Source organism: Patagioenas fasciata, chromosome 24 (genome assembly GCF_037038585.1).
Source record: "Patagioenas fasciata isolate bPatFas1 chromosome 24, bPatFas1.hap1, whole genome shotgun sequence".
NCBI lineage: Eukaryota > Metazoa > Chordata > Aves > Columbiformes > Columbidae > Patagioenas > Patagioenas fasciata.
This window is the reverse complement of record NC_092543.1, coordinates 1,160,233-1,173,993: the sequence shown is the minus strand read 5'-3', so window position 1 is coordinate 1,173,993 and position 13,761 is coordinate 1,160,233. Positions and strand designations below refer to the sequence as shown.

Below are 13,761 nucleotides of genomic sequence, written 5' to 3'. Positions count from 1 at the left end.
TCTGTATCCTCTCTCTCCTTGATTTTACCAACATTTTGTTCTGTCATTCAATGTCATTCTGTGCTTGTTCTCCCCTCAGTCTCACTAAAGCCATGACCCAGCGTTTAATGCATCTTGATTGCCCTGATATACTTTGAGCCACAAAAAAATATTTATAAGGATTTCCTAGGCATATTCAGGTGGTTTTCTCTGCATTGTATAACTCATGCCGCCTTTTGCCTTTGAGTAGCTACTCTACATTTTTCTTATCCCTTATGATTCTCGGTGGGAATGAAGCTCGTGCGTAGGTCTGCAATCATTTTCAGTAGTGATAACTGAGAACCCTTTTTTCACTTTAAAGCAAACTAGAACCGTATTGTGATATAGTAATATTTACGTATAGGCACATAGAGTTTTGCATGTTTGAGAGGAAAGCATTAATTAGAGTAATTTTTACTGTGTTGCTGGAGAAAACCGTTAGAGCAGGTGTCAAGTTCAGTGTTCATCACCATCTTCCTGTCACCCTCCCAGGCCTGTTTTCATCAATCATGCGAGAGCTGGCCAACATCACGCATGACGGTCCCAAGTGGATGGTACTGGATGGAGATATTGATCCAATGTGGATTGAGTCTCTTAATACTGTGATGGATGATAATAAGGTAATGAATATAAGTTAAAGAAGGAGATATTCTTTGACTGCATGGCATGGTTCAGCCTAAAAATGCAGATGCTGAAATAACACCTCCTAGAATAATGCGGTTGTGTTTCTTCAGATACACCAAACAATATCACATATAGAAAATGGTGCATGAGGGGAAATAGCTCAAATCATGGTTTCATTGTAATTTCCCTTCCTGGAACTGGGCTCATGGATAATCACAGATGTCCTGATTGTAACTCCAGGCCCTTCAAAAATAGGGTGGGGTCATAATTCCACACCTTTTTCCGCCGCTCGAAGGGAGTGCTGTTCCTTTGAGTCATGGAAGACAGTTCTACTACCTGCTGGAAATCAGCTGCATTCCCTCAAGGAACTGTGCTGGCAGCAACCAAGCTTTTTAGTGCAAAGTGCTGAATGCTTTTCGTTCCTGTTCCTGGGGAAGATGTCATTCTGTCTGTCTGTCTGCCCAATGCAGGTGCTGACCCTGGCGAGCAATGAGAGAATCCCTCTGAACCCAACGATGCGGTTGGTGTTTGAGATCAGCCACCTGCGCACAGCCACCCCAGCAACCGTGTCCCGAGCGGGTGAGTCCTGGCCTGAGCTCCGCACTGGGATTTGCCGTGAACCCAGGAGGATCTCGTGCCATTAACCAGTCTTCTGTTGGCCAACTTGACTCCTGTTGCAAGTACCCAACCTGAGATCACAGCGGCCGTGGGTGGACAGGGCAGGTTTCTGACAGACAAACTGAGGATCCTGACCCCAAATGCACATGTGGAGCTGTCATCATCCTGGAGATTTACCCAGAGCACTCTGACTGTTGGTGGGTGATCATGGCTTCAGCGTTGCTGAGTGCTCCTGTTGTGCAAAGCCCTTTGGATGGACTTTATGAGGAGAAGGACAGTATCTGTCCCAAAGAGTTCTTGATCTTCTGAAGAAGTGCATGAAGTATGGGAGAAGGGAATGGAGGTGTCCCCTAGTTTTACACATGGGGAAATGGGGCCCAGAGCAATGAAACTGCTCAGACAAGACAATGTTCTGAATTTAGGGCAACGTCATGAAAAGCGCCGTGGTTTCAAGGGTGAAGTTTCTTCACTGTTCATGTTTCTACTCTGCAGTGGGGCAGGAAAAGGGGGCAGGTAATGGGACGTCCCGTCATATTTGATAGGGTTTTAGTTGTGTGAAAGTACCTGGTAAACTCTGCTGGAAGAAAGGAACAGTTTCTGCTATGTCTTTACTATATGTTCTCTCTTACCCTGGGCCTAAAGGGATCCTGTACATCAACCCGTCGGATCTGGGCTGGAATCCTCCAGCGAGCAGCTGGATCGACAGGCGAGAGATCCAGTCCGAAAGAGCCAACCTGACCATTTTGTTTGATAAGTACCTGCCCATTTGCCTGGACACCCTCAGAACAAGGTACCATCTGATGAGTGATTGTGTCACCCGTGGTGAGGGCATGGGGACACCTGCCACTGTCCAGCCCAGCTGTGCTGCGCTGGGTTGTGCTGCACATGATCCTCCTTGCCCCTGGAAGCCCTGAGCGTCATTGGCTTAAGCTCAGAGAACCAGCAGGGCGAGGTGGGCAAAGTGACGCTCCTGCCTGTATCGTGTTGGTCAGATCTGGTTTTCATCTGATTTTGATTTGATTTTTACTGTATTTCCTGTATCAACTCTCTATCTCTTGGAAAATAATTCCGGCAGATCCCAAAGAGAAAGCTTTTCAGCCTCCTGATGTGTCAGGCTAGACCTGAGCCCACTCCACAAGTTATTTTTCATTAAGAACTTGGGTATTTGGAAGGGTCCTAGTGCTTCTTGGCTTGATTTGGCTTTAAAGCAGTGTCCACAGGGAAGTCATGTGGTTCTTGCTTATCATCATGTGAAACCATTCTCTTTCTCATACTGTGGTGAGGACTGGCCAAAGTAGAGTCCCAGAAAACTTAAGGGAGCATCTCCCATCCTCTACTTGCTTCCTATAGTTGCACTTTCCTTTAAAAACAAAAGAAAAATCAGTGAGCATGGGAGATGTCAGCCAAAAGGGGGATGTGTCAGAAGGGTCTGGAATCAGGACTTAAACATTGTGCTAGGGAACTTCTCTCTGTGGGACCAAGTTGGTTTTGACTGTTGGTAGCAAAGTCAATCGGACGTTTCCCATTCTGTTTGCTGAACATTGTCTCAGAGCGTGAAATCCACGGGATTAGCTGCAGGCAACCCTGAGCTGAGTGTTTTGGTAGCTTGCTTAATTCAGAAATCGTAGAACCAACCTTTCAAATAGCTATAATTACTTTATGGAGGACTTCAGTGCAGCTACAATATTAGTTTGGAATTCTGTAAGTGTAGCTTAAATGAATGTAAAATGGCAAGATGAAAGGGTTTATTTTATTACTCCTCTATTTGACCGCTTTTGAACTCATCGTGCTCGCAGGAAATCATTGCCTTTAGCAAGTCTTCCATTCTGCTTCTTTCAAGAAGATCAAAGTTTTAAAATGCTTGAAACTTCTGATTATTGTTATTACTTGTATATGTGCCGGTGCCAGCGGGTCTGAGTGTGAGAATGGGTGTTCTCTTTATTGTACCTGGGAATAGGACGCGTACCGCTGACAAGCAGAATGCCAGTGTTCTGAAAGAGCATTTCTAGTCTTCCTGGGTTGTGATGGACGTATTGCTTTCTAATTTCCATCCCTTAGATTTAAGAAGATTATTCCCCTTCCTGAACAGAGTATGGTTCAGATGTTGTGCTACCTCCTTGAATGTCTCCTGGCAGAGGAGAACACACCTCCTGACTGTCCCAAGGAGCTTTATGAACTTTACTTTGTCTTTGCTGCCGTCTGGGCCTTTGGTGGATCAATGTTTCGAGATCAGGTAAGACGGAAGATGCCTCTTCAGCATCTTTCACACAGTTTGTTTGTGTGGTTTTGTGTTGTTTTGATTTCTTCATACTTTCTGAAACATAGTGCTATGCCAGTAATGCTGTTTTCCTGGGGCTCTCATATAGGTGATAATAAACTAGAAACACAACAATTCCTTTTACGAAAGGCCTCGTTATCCAGGGTGTAACACCACCGGAGAACAGCTGAGGGGTCAGTGGTAAAGGTGGAGGGATGTTTGCTTATGCAGATGCATTTCACTGGGGAGAAACATAAGGTTAACTTATAGAAGCCTGTGGATGTGCATAATGTGATCAAATTAAGACTGATTTATCAGATGGATGTATCAGTGGAGCAGTCTTTCAGCCTTCTGACTGCACAGGTAGACGTGCTACATAACACAAACCAGCCGGTGTTTTGTCACCAGGGCAGAGCAGAGCCGGAGGAACAACCTCCCTTGACCTGCTGGTCATACTTTTCCTAAGGCACCCCAGGTGCCATTGACTTTCGTGGCCACAGGGGCACACCTACTCTTGGGTGGTTGCATCCCCTAGTCAGAGGACGCCTTATCCTCAGATCTAAAGTGTGTAGTCCTGATGTCTGGGTCTGCCCACACTGCACTGCTGTCAAGGGCTTGGAGATCCACGTCTGATCTCCGCTGGGCTTGTGTCAAACTCTGTGTTGTCTGGACTATGCGGGAGGTCTCTCCACGAATGTAACACCAGACACCCCTCCCCAGCTCGGGTGGAGGCACTGCCGTTCTTGATGGCTGCTCAAGTGCTCCCAGGGGTCTCTTTGTGTGTTTTCATGTACCTTAACGCCAGACCTAGAGTGTCTGCTGGTCTCTTCAGATTTGCTCCATGCCAAGGATCAGATGCTTCAGGAAGTGCTGAACAACACAGCTCAAGCTCAGCTGGGTGCTCACTTGGTGCCATCACACCTTGTGACCATTGAATGACCTGTGCGAGACCAGCTTCCTTGGTCCTTGTGGAGCCTCCATTTCCCATGTGCCAGCTGGGAAATACTCAGCCTTAGTGTTGCCAGTCTAGGATGACTTAAAGAAACAAAACAAAACACAATAAAGCCTGGGAAGCACTACTTGTCTTTGCTTCAGCAGTACAAGCGCAAGTATGCTGGTGTGCGGTGCTGTGGCAGCTGGCCGCTGTGTTCCCCATGCCGCACAGTCAGTCTCGGGTGCATCAGGCCGGGCTCCTGCCTGCGGTAGTGGCTCTGGGTGGGCTGCAGGAGCAGCTGCAGGCACAGCGACCCTCCGGGAGGCTCCGCCGGGAGCCTGGCTGTGCGTTACTGCCCGCGATGCTCTGTAAATGTCAGAGCTGAGAGTGCGAGGATACAGCAGTCCGAGCAATGGGGAGCCTGATGAAAAATGATCCAATATAAAATCTGTTTATTGCTTTCCACCGAAGGTGCCCTTCGCGCTGACCTTTCGCGGCCGAAATGTCAGGAGAAACAGTCTGGGAGGCTTCCCACTACTCGGTGCTTGTTGGTGGGTAGCGGGGCCCCTGTATAAAAACAGATGATAGATTTGCCATTTCCTGGCTCTGAAATTAGCGGTAATCCATATGGGGTTTTTATTAAGGAAGTGGTTTGAATTCCACACCGTTCTGGCAATAGAGCTGGGGCTGGAGTGGCTCCATTTAACCGCGGGGTCAGGGAGGGCGGGCAGCGCGGCACAGCGCGCTTGCAGGCGGTCTGGCTGTGCGGGGTAAGGGCACCCTTGTGGGAAAGCTTTTAGCAGCCACGCACGTCCCGCTCCACTGCGGGCGACTCTGCTGCCGCTGCTGAGGAGTTATAACAACAGGAGAATGGAGAATTACAGGGATTCTGCCTCTCTGAATAGCATGAGTCTGCAAAATCGTGGATACTATTAATGTGTTTTTCAAATCCACTGGTCTTTTGAGGGACTGTGGCTCAGGAGGCTTTATGGAGGACACTTGGTTCAGTTCAGCAACAAACCCAGGTTTCCTTATGGAGGCCGAGCAGCCTATGGACAATGTGTTGGTGACCCCACATTGTATGGCTATGGGGAGGAGAGACCCGCAGACACCCCAGGAACAAACTGTGCTGTTAAAACGGGCTAAATGATGCGTCCGGTATTTCACAAACATCTTTCTCACAGCAGTTTTCCTCTCCTCCTCCCCTCCACCTCTCTCCAGTTCCCATTGTCCACATGGGAAGGTGTTTGGGCAGAATGGCTGGCCCAATGTCATACAGGAGACCTAGGGCAGAGGAGGGGACTAAGCACATTTTGTGAGTCCTGACCCAGCATCTAAAGCAAAACTGTCACCCCAGTTGAAAAAATTCAGATGCTCCAAAATCTCCATGTGTAGAAAGATACAATGGGGAAAAGCAAGGAAACGGGTGCTTTGAGGGGAATGTGGCAGCGCAGAATCACGGCGGGGTCAAAGGGGCAGACCCTCGCTGCTGCTTTGGTACGCTGGTGTCTGCAGTCCTGCTTGTCTGAAACGTTGTGGCTTGAAAAGAAGCCAGAAGACAACAACTCACTCTGAATAGAGTGGTGTGATTGATGAGGAAAGGCTTTGGTATGCATGCTGTGACTGACCATGAGCACAGATGTAGACGGATGTTGTGTCCTTGTCTGTTGGAAGAAGTAGGCACCAAGAATCAATCAAGTGGTCTGTTTAGTCATAGGCACGTATTTCTCTTTTTCAAATTGATCCATCTATCTAGTCTCAGACATACCAAGAGTGATCAACACAGAGGATGAATTATTTAGATGAATAAATAGGACTGATGAGCAGAAATGAAGAAAATGAAAAATTAGGCTTAATAGCAGGAAAAATGATAAGAACTTTATGCTGTGGAATATATTTTAAGGACTAATCCCGCTCTGGTGGACTGGGATAGATAACATTCTCCATTACTAATTAATTGATCCAGATTAGTGTGTTTTCTCCACTTTTTGTCTTATAGCTTGTGGACTACAGAGTGGAGTTCAGCAAGTGGTGGGTGGCAGAATTCAAGACTATCAAGTTTCCCTCTCAGGGCACAGTCTTTGACTTCTACATTGATCCAGAAACGAAGAAGTTTGAACCTTGGTCTAAACTTATTCCTCAGTTTGAATTTGATCCAGAAATGCCCTTACAGGTATGTGAACCTTGCACGTGTTTTGTCTGGGAAGAGCACATGCATTTTAGTGACTGTATGCAGGCATTTCAATTGAAGTCTCATTCGAGGTCAAGCACTTCATAATAAGAATGGCATTCCGTCCTGGTTTTGTTAAAAACAAGTTTCTCTTTTAGTGAATTTGCCTGTCAGGTAAAACCTTCATATCAGCTGCGTTTTCCTGGAGAACCAGATCCATGTTTTGGTAAACATAGCAATGGAATGTGAGGTTATTGATAAGGACAGATTCGCATCTCGTGAGAGGGGCAATGAGAAACAGGTGACCAAGAAACTGACAAACAGAGTATAACATCCCATTCACGTGAATGCTTCATATAAAAGTGGGAGATCACGAGGATCTCGTCCATTTTGCTTATGGCCGAGATTAGGAGAGGACCTTGCTGGTCATCCCTGCGAACTGAGGCCTCATGACAGACTGAATCCAGCTCCGGTTGGCTGCACAGTCCAGTCCAGGACTTCAGGTGCCAGCTCTGCAGTTGCTGGGGCTTTCAAGATTGGTTTTGTATATTTTGTATTATTTTCTCTATTCTTATCAGTAGCATTAGTAAAACATCTTTAATTTTTCCAATTCTCTTCTATCTATCCTTCTTTCCCTCCCAATCACCTGTCCTGAGTGGGAATGGGGGAGAGAGAGGGGCTGAAGGTGGGGGAGAGGGGGCTAACAACACATCTGCCATGGTTGTATTGTCACCCCACAATCAAAACCCTTGACACATTCTTTATGAAGTACAACTCAATTACCCATCTTTCTTTACTGTACTTTGACTGTGAAGACTCATCCTCCATCCATCTTCCAGAGCTGAGTGATGTACATGAGGCGCAGGCTCAGAGACACCTATGAGCCAGGGCTGGTGTGCCCAGGGTGCGGGATGGAGGTGCGTTTGGCCTGCAGAGAGAAGCAGGATGTGGGACAACGTAGTGACAAAGTCCCTGAGACACCATCTCGTCATTCTGCGTGGCTGAAAATAGGGTTGTTTATATGATTTGGACGAAAAATGAGAGTTGCTGCAGGTAGTGAATTGCGTTTGCCAGCTATGCCTTTCTTTCCTTTTAGAGGTGCCACAGTGAGCAGATGACTTGTAAAAATTGTTACCATTTTAGCAAAATGTGTGTTTGCGGGGAGATCCAGATGTTGCTCTCAGCATCCCGCTGTCATTGTTTCGTCTGTACAGATAGTTTGACTTGAATGGTTGGTAGCAGTGTATTGTTCCCTTCCTAGCGCCATCTAGAAACTCAGGTCACCGCACTCATTCCTGGCTCTCCCAGTTTGATGTCTCCTCAGAACATGGCAGTGGGGTGGTGCCACAGATGGGTACACTTACCTGCTCGTTTTGCCCCTCTCAGGCTTGCCTGGTGCCCACCACCGAGACGGTCCGTGTGCGGTACTTCATGGACAGGCTCCTGGAGCGCCGGCGCCCCGTGATGCTGGTGGGCAACGCCGGCACGGGGAAGTCTGTGCTGGTGGGGGACAAGCTCTGCTCACTGGATACAGACGCCTATGTGGTGAAGAAGGTCCCGTTTAACTACTACACCACCTCTGCCATGCTGCAAGGTAAGACAATGGCTGAGATGTGGGACTTCTGCCTGGCAGGTCACCAAATTCCTGGGGTGTCCGTCGGGGTTTGGAGCTGGGTGTGCACTGTGGGCACTGCACTGGCACCCACTGACTCTTAAATCCCACTGTGAAACTCACTGGTCCGCAGACTCCTGGTTTTATGGAAAGTGGCATTTCCCAACATGAGGGATTGAATTCTGAACACCACGACTCTGGTTCAGGGCTGTGCAAAGCACACACTTAAATCTGCTGCTGTTCTCTACAGCACACAGCTCGTACTTGACTTGAGGTGTGTCTTTAATACGCTTGAATTTAAGCCCGTGCTGAATAGAATGGGTTGCTTGGCTGGGATCTAAGCTGTCCTCAGAGTGCAATGATGGGAATTGCATCCCAGTTGTCAGTGAGGACAGTGCTAATGGGGATGTGCAGGTGCTGCTGGTTCCTGGGCTGTCCCCCGCATCCTGATGCAGCCCCGTGTGCTCCCACGGAGCGGGTGCCACATCCCACCGCCCCAGGGGACACGGCTGCTGACCCTGGGAGGCTCTGACCTGGGGAAGCCCATGAGAATATCTTTGATGAGGATTTTGGCACATCAGTGAAAGATGAAGTTTGAGACCAGGATAAGGTCAGTTCTGCTGTGTAGTCTTTTCACAGATGAAGAGAAAGAGGGAATTGTTGAAAAGTGACTCATTTTGGAATGGTATTTTCACTTTCAGTTGACCTAAAGAGAGAGGATAATTTTCTACATGTATTTATTAATCAGGAATGAAACAACCTTGCTTGTTTTGAGTTGAACAACAGCTGTGGGTCACTGTAAACCAAAATAACTTCCTTTATGGAGTTTGGTCTGACCCAAGTGTCCTGAAATCCCTTTACTCCCTCTACAGGACCAGCACCAGTGAGACCAAGGTTTTAACCTTCACCATGTGGGTTTTTCCTGGCCAGGTGGCCCTGGGGCGAACACGCTCACGGCCATGAGCATCACAGCCCCTGTCTGTGCTCTGCTGGGCTCCCGACACTGCAGATGTTTTAAGGAAGGTGTCAGAGTTTAAAGTTGCCCTGTGGGACTGATCCACTCGCAGAGGTGACAGCACAGGCTCAGCCCACGCTGTGTCACCTGGGGCTGTGTCGTGGAGTCACGGCAGCTTTCTGGGGCAGGTCTGAAGGGTTTTGGGTCTTGCTAGTGTGTGATGGCTGCAGTCTCCCTCCTCCCTCCCAGGTGCCCCTTTGCTTTTTTCCCTGTGTTGGGGTCTCTGCAAAATGCCCTTGAGCTGCTAAATGGGCTGAGCTGTCTGGCTGTCTGTCTGTCTGTCTGTCTGTCTGTCTCTCTGTCCAGCTGCCTGGGTGGGGGACAAAGATGCTGAGGGACCTAGAGATTCTTTCTTATGGGGAGAGACTGAGAGCTCTGGGGCTGTTGAGCTGGAGAAGAGAAGCTGAGAGGGATCTGATCAATGGGATCAATATCTCAGGGTGGCTGTCAGAGGATGGACCAGACTCTGTTCAGTGGTGCCCAACGCCAGGGTGAGGGGCAACGGGCACAGACTGAAACACAGGAGGCTCCATCTGAACATGAGCAGAAACTTGTTTGCTGGGAGGTGCCAGAGCCTGGCCCAGGCTGCCCAGAGCGGGTGTGGAGTCTCCTTCTCTGAGACATTGAAACCCGCCTGGACCCACCTGTGTGATCTGCTCTGTGACCCTGCGTGAGCAGGGCTTGGACTGGGGGATCTGCAGAGGTCCCTTCAGCCCAACCAGCCTGGGATCCTGTGATTCTGTGAATGTGCAGCTGTTTGTCTCCAGCTGGATGGGCGAGTGTGTGCAGGTGTTATTTGTACAGGCAGACCTGGCACCGTGTCCCTGGTCATGAGCTGTGGGCTGAGTCAGTGATTTTCTTCCCCTGCACAGAGGAGCAAGTTGTCTTGTGTGTGGATGAAGATGTGGTGGTGAGATTTGCATTGAGAAGCATGATTTATACTGCTTGGCCTGGATCCCTGCTGCTCATTTTTTAGAGTTAATTTGTCCCTTTTTGTGTAGTTTGTCACTTGGCTGCTTTATTCTTTTCCCCAGCAGGCACATCTTTAAATTTGTAAAACATGGGCACAAAGTAATTTTGGATTTTTTCTTACTTAAAAAAGATCCTAACCTGAGTTCCAGTAGTTCCTTAGACAAGGTGCCTGTTGCTGCAGAGATGTATAAGATGCAGCCCTTAGGGGAAGCAGAGTTGTTGTTCAACCCATCCCTGCATCCTGTGGCTTCCAGAAGCGCCATGTGCACAGGGGTTAAAAGGAGCCCAACACTCTCTCTGCCTGAACCTGGGGCCAGTTTGGGGATTTTCTGTAGTTTATTGTGACTAAATACCACATTCTGTGGCATTTGCCCTGGGCCTCGCTCTGCTTCGTGCCCTCTTGGGCCTCTGCCCCTCCATCAGATGTAGCCCTGACTTCTGTCATTCAGAGAAATTGCAATAAATCTTGTGGGTTTTTTTGTTTGGGTTCTTTTTTTCCCTCTCCCTTGCTCACCAACCAGAAGGTACGAGGTGTCCAGACTGTTTCTTTGAGGTGCTGGTTTGAGTATGTGTCAGGATCTCACACAGACACACCGCCCCTTATTATTATTGTGCGATACGGCTTTGAATTAAAATACCACTTCCACGAACATGTCACTTGATCCCCAGTAATTGCATTTCAGTGTGATGAATCTCTTGCATACTTGTTTAACCTCAAAAAGGGCTGATTTTATATGTTAATTAGGGACTAATTAAATTTAAATTAAATGCTTATTTGAAACACTTAATTTAACTTGCTACCAGAAATTTCAAATATTGTGGTTTTATTGAACGGGGAGAGAGGCTCCGCTGAGGAAAGATTCATCATTTTTCGTAGCACAATCCATTCCTTTGTGCAGCAACTGTCTGTGACAAGAAATCAGCTGCGTTTTGAGTGGTGAGCAAGGCGAGCTGTCTGCAGTGCACCCAAGCAGGAAAAACCCAGCGTTTTGAAAGGTCTGTGATCTGAAACAAACCAACGGAATAGAAATCTTCCTTAACAACTTTTGCACGTGATAATAAATGGCTTAAAAAAACTCCCAGTCCCGTTTACATTTGCCAGTCTTCCCTAATTACAAAGAATTGCTACTTACCGTGTGCTGCTTTATAGCACCTTATAGGTCTGTTGCCAACCCAAAACTGCTAATGAAACAAATTCTTCGAGTAAGCACAGGGCAGAAAACCCACCCGGGGTCTGGGCAGAGGAGCGTTGCTTCCGTTTGCTTTTCCACTTACTGAGACAGTAAAGGTTGCCTGGGCTGCAATCAGAGGAATCAATAACCTATAGAACATGATGTGCAGCGACGCGGGGTGATTTTTATTAAATATCAGCCCAGGATTATAAATATTCCCCACGTTTTATGAGCTAGAGCAACATATGACCCCAGCCTTCTGCTAAAACAAATTAAAGTCTTCCAAGGCTTTGAAATGCGAAACTGTTCTCTCCGTGCTTTCCTTTGCGTGTGCGTGACCCTACTTGAAACTAGGTGGTAATTTGACAGCTCGTGTTGGAATTAAGTCTTGTCACATTATCTGGAGGGTTGGGTAACGCTGGTGAGAAGATCAGGGAACTTATGATTATTTGATGCATTTAAATAAAAGTGTCATGTTGGTTGTTCTGAAGATGTCCAGGAATTTGGCCCTGAGATCGCCTATTTTTGTCTAACAGGGTAAAAGATGCATATATTCACAAAACCAGCAGCTTTGCTCGTGGGCTTCTGTGCCCACAGCATCCATCTCCCTTTCTCCATCGCAGCGCCCAGTGCCTGCTGCCCTGGCCACGCTGCAGTTGCCGCATCGCCGGGGCAGGCAGCAGGGGATGCTCACTGCTCTGGCACAGCCACCTCTGCAAGCAAGATTTCGTTTAAAAAATTATGCAGAAGAGATTCAAAAGGCTTTATCTTGCATGAAAAGCTCTTGTTTGCTCTGAGGTAGACATGTTTTGTAGCAGACGAAGTTTGTTGTATTTTTGTTTGGAAGGAAGAGTTGAGAGCTTTCTGATTTAAGTCAAACCAAAGTGCTGACCAAGGGTCCCTGCAGGGCTCCCAGCTGCACTGTAGAATCATAGAATCAGTTTGGTTGGAAGAGACCTTCAGGATCATCGAGTCCAACCGTAACCCAGCTCTAGCACTCTAGTCCCTGAGAACCTCATCTCCACGTCTGTCCAACCCTCCAGGGCTGGTGACTCCAGCACTGCCCTGGGCAGCCTGTTCCAATGCCCCACAGCCCTTTGGGGAAGAAATTGTTCCCCAGATCCAGCCTCAGCCTCCCCTGGTGCAACTTGAGGCCGTTTCCTCTGCTCCTGGCGCTTGTTCCTGGGGAGCAGAGCCCGACCCCCCTGGCTCCAAGCTCCTTTCAGGCAGTTCAGAGATCAGAAGGTCTCCCCTCAGCTCCTGTTCTCCAGCTGAACCCCCAGGCCCCTCAGCTGCTCCTCATACAGCTGCAGCTGGGGGACATCTCAGCTCCTTGAGGGGCCGCTGTAGCTACACACAGCACAGCATTGAGCTGGGCTGAGAAATCATTTTTATTTTGCAGCAGTTGCTCTCCCAGTAGATGAGCTTTGCACCTCTGCCTCCCTACAGGTATGCTTGAGAAACCTCTGGAGAAAAAGGCTGGTAGGAATTATGGCCCTCCAGGTACCAAGAAGCTCGTGTACTTCATTGATGATCTCAACATGCCCGAGGTGGACGCTTACGGGACAGTGCAGCCCCATACGCTGATCCGGCAGCACCTGGACTACGGCCACTGGTAGGAGCCTGCTTGGGCTTGGTTGTCGGAGACCTTTTTGTTCAGCTCCAGTGCTGGGGAGTGGGTTTGAGAGAATCTCAAAGCGTGGGTCCCTCTTCCCATTGCATACTGCTGGGCTAGAGCTGGTTGGGAGGCTCTGGGTGAACTGAGAGTTGAGCACCCTCAGGGCTTCCCCTGTCCCCAGCAAACAAATTCACTTAGAATCACAAAACGTCCTGAGCTGGAAGGGACCCGCAAGGATCATCGAGTCCAGCTCCTGTCCCTGCACAGGACAACCCCACAGTTCACACCGTGTGTCCGAGGACGTTGTCCATCGCTTCTTTAATACCGCTTGATTGCTTACTCATAGCTGGGTTGAGAGGAGCTTTGCTCTGCTCTTGCTGTGGCTTGTGACTGTGGTCCCAGTGCAAAGCCTGCGAGGGGAGCGCGATGCTCGGCCTTGCTGCCCCGCGACGCTGAGAGCAGAGGCGGCTGTGGATTTGGCCTCAGCTGGGGTGAACCCCCCTGCTGTGAGCACCTAACATTGTCTTCTGTCAGGCAGCAGCAAACAACCATTATCTAGGCAGAGGTGATTTGAAGGAAAAGCAGTGACTGTTTTGGAAGGAGATTGGTGTGTTTTACACTTTAGCCAGCAGCTCTGTGTGGGACATGAATATTTGCATCTCTCCACAGGGAATACAGGGCAGGGACGCATTGCAATTTCCACTCTCCTCAGCTGTGTGCATGCCTGAGCTCTGCCAAAAGCTTCCGAGGA

General features: G+C 48.5%; 1 pseudogene; it reads left to right on the top strand.

The window, feature by feature from the left end:
• The window catches only part of LOC136115783 (dynein axonemal heavy chain 9-like), a 116,044-nt pseudogene that overhangs the window by 54,990 nt on the left and 47,293 nt on the right, over positions 1-13,761 (top strand).